Source organism: Acomys minous (genome assembly GCF_964271855.1).
Source record: "Acomys minous genome assembly, chromosome: 6".
NCBI lineage: Eukaryota > Metazoa > Chordata > Mammalia > Rodentia > Muridae > Acomys > Acomys minous.
Window position 1 is genome coordinate 129786115 of NC_140487.1, and position 4579 is coordinate 129790693.

The window sequence follows — 4579 nt, forward strand, 5'->3', positions numbered from 1 at the left end:
TATGTTGTCAATGGCGCAGACATGTACAGTGATGTCAGTGTCCTGCTTTCTGTGTGCACATGTACAGCATACTTTAGGATGCAGTGACCTATAATGATGAGCATGTGAACTTCACTCGGGAAGCGTGGGCTTTGCTGGATCCTTCCCAGAAGAGTCTCTACAAGGATGTGATGCTGGAGCCCTACACGAACCAAGCTGCTGTAGGTAGGACTGAATTATCTTTTGCTTTTTAAAGTCAGGGGAGAAATGTTTCTCTGTTACTGATGTTCTTCTGCAATTTCAATTGAGAAAGAGGAATAATGAGGTGAATAAATCAGGCATGGTTCTTAGAGACTCTGGATATAATAACTTTAATTTTCATAATTTCCAATAATATATATTTTCTGGTACTATATTTTAGGCTACAATTTGGAAGACCATAATATTGAAGAATGTTGTCAAGTTCTAGAAGACATGGAAGGTAATTTTCATGTGCAAGCTGATAAATGTCCTGCAGAAGAAATTGTAATGTGCCCTGCAAGTTTTAAAGAAAAGCAACAGTGTTATAAAAACGAAAAAGCCGAACCTCCTCTGTGCCCTGTCTCTTGTGGGTCAGGGGGACCCAGGGGAGGGTGGCAGGTTGCAGCGACCCCCCCCCCACGGCTAGACAGTTGGAGCTGGGAAGGGGCCGGTTAAGGGGGTGGAGGGCTTTGGGGAGAGGTGGGGGTGGGAAGCTGAGTGTACCGGGACTGAGTGGGGCCTGGGCAGAAGCTGAGCACCCTGTGCCCAAGGAGCCCCTGTTGGCCTGGAGTGGCTGAGTGACTGAGCAGCCGGTGGGAGGGCCTTTCCTCACTCGCTGTTGTCCCGCCCTCCGCTGGAAGGAGGGGCCGAGCGCCCTCAGGAGGCGTGGACCGAGGCATTCCGAGCATTTCCCGCCCTGCGCCGCCACTGGCCGTCGACCCGCCAGGAGATGGCTCATGGGACACGTGAGAGACTTCGGTGGTGTTAACGCCCCCAATGTCGTCGCGCAGCCAGTGCCCTGGGGCTGGAGCGCACCAACGCGGAACCTGCTGCCGCTAACCCTGCCAGGCCTGTGTGCGAACTGAGTGCAGGGACTGCCAGTTCTGAGGAGAAATGAGGAAGCTGTGGGCGTTGGCGGGGTGGGCGCATGAAGCGGTCGTGCCTGCTTCGGCAGTGCGCTGCGCCTGTGCTCCCACACACAGGTGTGTGTGTGTGTGTGTGTGTGTGTATGAAGTGAGTGCGGGGACTGCCATTTCTGAGGACACCTGAAGAAACTGTGGGCGTCGGCGGGGCGGGCGCATGAAGCGGTCGTGCCAGCTTCGGCAGTGCGCTGCGCCCGTGCTCCCACACACAGCTGCGTGCATGTGAGAACTGGGTGCAGGGACTGCCATTTCTGAGGAGACATGAGGAAGCTGGGGGCGTGGGCAGGGTGGGCGCATGAAACGGTCTTTCCTGCTTCGGCAGTGCGCTGCGCCTGTCCTCCAACCCACAGCTCCGTGCATGTGAGAACTGAGTGCAGGGACTGCCATTTCTGAGGAGACCTGAAGAAACTGGGGGCATTGGCAGGGTTGGCGCATGAAGCGGTCTTGCCTGCTTCGGCAGTGCGCTGCACCCGTGCTCCCACACACAGCTGTGTGCCTTCTGTGTGGGGAAGCTGGGAAGGAGGAAGGGGGATGGAGAGGAAGAGAAGTTTGGTTTGAGCCACATGGAATGTACAGTCTGCAACGGGATCATCCACCCTGGCTGCCTGATGATGGGAAAGGCTGAGGGTGCTATCAATTCAGAGATCCCCAACTGCTGGGAGTGCCCCCAAGGTACCCAGGAAGGATGGACAAGGATGCAGGTGAGGGTCCAGGGTGCCACAGGGCTGACAGTGGTGAGGGGGTGGATAGAAGCTGACATTGGAGCCACCACCTCCACCTCTGTCCAGAAGAAAGGGACCCTTACCTGCTGGTCCTCCCCCTGACGATGTGTCTGTGCCACCAAACAGAAGGAGCAGGATGCAGGGAATGAGACCCCCACCCCAAGGAAAAAGGTGAAAGGAGGCCAAGAGAGGCACTTGAAGAAGGTGGTGGCGATGCCTGGCTCCTCCGAGGAGCAGACCCAGGCAGCCCTGGCCTTCTCCCCCCCCCCCCACCTCAGGGTCCTGAATCCCAGCCAGGCATTCTCATCCTGTCACCCTGGGCTCCCTCCTGAGAACTGGGAGAAACCCAAGCCACCTATGGCTTGTGCTGAGGGCCCGGCAGTGCCATTCCCATCACCACAGAGGGAGAAACTTGAGCGTTTTAAGCGTATGTGCCAGCTGCTGGAGTGGGTGCCTGATACCTCTTCTTCCTCCTAGGACTCAGACACAGACTCAGACTCCTAGGGCACATCGCTTAGTGAGGACAAAGCTCCTGGGGAAGCCTGGAATGGCCTTTGGCCAGCCTGGGGCAGCTCTGGCGATAAGGAAAACCATGGGGTGGGGGTGGGCTAAATGCCCTGGCAGTGGGGGACCACTGTTATATTGGCCTGCCCCACCACCATGGCCTCCACAGTTACGCGTGTCCCCCCCCCCCTTGAAGCCCTGAGCCTGACACTCTGCCTTTGGCTGCTGCCTCGGGCTGCATGGCTCCATGTCTTTCAGCACCTTGGACCCTGAGAGCAATGTGTCTGCATGGGAGTCTGCAGGACTTGGAGCCACTGGTGCTACAACAAGTATCTGTGGCCTCGGATGGACCGTTTTTAAACCGGAGGAAGTCGATGACCCCACCCATGCTTAATGGGGTGGTTTGCCACCAGCCATGTGCTCTGGACCTGAGCTGGACAGGTGTCTCCACAAAAAGCAGCTCATGGGCTTCGGAACCGACTGTAAGGCTTGCAGGAGTTGGTGCTTTCTGGGTGCTCCTGGCACTCCATCTCTGCCCTAGGCTCCACCCCACTGCCTGCACCGTGCCTCTTGGACCTCCACTGGATTAAGGATGTTAAAGACTCCCAGTTCCTGGACCTCTTGCCCTCATTTCACCCCCTAACGTGAGGCCAGGTTATTTTCTTCATGACTTGACACTCCTCAGTTTAATATCTTGGGATTTCTGCCCAGGGACTTGAGCCAGCCTTCCCCTTTCCCACCTGCACTGATATCTTTGGGGATCTTTCCTTCCCATCTCTGCCTTCCACCTGCTTCGTTGTCCATCCCCTTGGGGGCGTGGGTCAAGAGGTACAGGGGAGGTGCTGAGCCAAAGGGATGGTGGGGTGGTGAAGGTGCAAGTCTTTAGTAGAGAAGAGTGAGGGGGCAGGATACTGGGAGCCATGGGGCTGTGGGAGGTGATGGATGGGTGCGGGGAGGGCAGAGAGCAGACCAACAGGGTTCAGGGAACAAAGACCAGTTGGGTGGGATGGGGGTCCAAAAAGGGGAAGCCAGAGTAGCAGTTGGGGATCCAGGAGTCACATAGGGGGCTCTACAAACCAGGAAATGGCAGGACTGGGGCCCGGGAGAGGAGCAGATGTGGGGCTCGTTCCCTCCCTGTGGGGTTGCTCCTCTCCCTTCCCCCTGTCCAGATTTCAGTTCTTTCCCTGACCCTGACTCCTTGAACGTCACTGAAAATGGCAGCTATTGCAAGGAGTGGGGGCTGCGGGTCAACCTGCTGTTCAGCTCGTGGCCCAGGGGAGTGGTGAGGGGTAGCCCAGACCCCTGCCTGGCTCTCTACACAATACTTGAACATTCGTCTGTACTGAACCAGGGGAATCTCTGATCTGGGGGACTGTGATGTGAGGGGACCAGCTTGACCTAAACTGGGCTAATGGGCACCCCGTTTGGACTGTCCCACCCCCAGCTCTCTTGCATTACTGTCCCTAACAGCTCGACCACTCTGACCTGATGGGCGATGTCAGCTTTAAGATGTGCAAGATGGGACTCCTCCAGCTTGGCTCATCCCATTCTTTCATTGTCATGGAAACGTGTGTCCCATTTGCCCAGGGAACTGCCACTTCTGGTTGCCATGGAAATAGCAGCCAATGGACCCTTCCAGAAATCAGCGCTAAGACTGGAAACAGTCCCTCTTAGTTGCTGTGGGAACTTAGTTAACAGACTCTTGGCTCCTCCCCTCTCCCCTCTCCCCATCCCTTTCCTTCTTCCAGTGTGAGTGTGGGGTTTCAAGAGCCTGAGGGAGGAGTTGGGTCCAGGTCCCACTCAATTTAGGCCAGGCGGAACTGGATTGTACCACATGGGGGTGGGGGAGGGGAATCTATCCACACACCTCAGGTAACAGGAAGGTGCATGGGGTGGGGGTGGGGGCTGGGCAGACCAAAGGCAGATGGGAGGAGGGGGCCTGGGATTGGAGAAAGGCTTGACCATGGTGGCTCTTGAGGGAGGGAAGAAAGCACCCCGGCAAGGGGCAAGTGGGTGACCCAGCCGGTCTGGACCCCTAAACCCCCAAGTCTGTACAATATGGTTTGCTATTAAACTCAGAATCTTCAAAACAACAAACAAAACAAAAACAAAAACAAAAAAACAAAAACAAAAACACCTGAAAAAAACCAAAACCCCACTGCTTTAAGTCCAGTGATGATTATTATATTCTCACAAAACCACGCACCTCAG

General features: G+C 55.9%; 1 long non-coding RNA gene and 1 pseudogene across 2 annotated transcripts; one reads left to right on the forward strand and one right to left on the reverse strand.

The window, feature by feature from the left end:
* Positions 1-383: 383 nt before the first annotated feature.
* On the reverse strand, positions 384-3984 carry LOC311600630. The gene is made up of 3 exons (XR_014780296.1): positions 3854-3984; positions 724-1103; positions 384-514 (listed from the first exon to the last, which is right to left on the reverse strand). It is a non-coding gene; the product is annotated as an uncharacterized lncRNA (long non-coding RNA).
* LOC311600629 (F-box/LRR-repeat protein 19-like) lies at positions 1525-3442 on the forward strand (annotated as a pseudogene). Its single transcript has 3 exons — positions 1525-1843; positions 2036-2068; positions 2207-3442. The product of its transcript is annotated as an F-box/LRR-repeat protein 19-like (transcript).
* Positions 3985-4579: the final 595 nt, after the last annotated feature.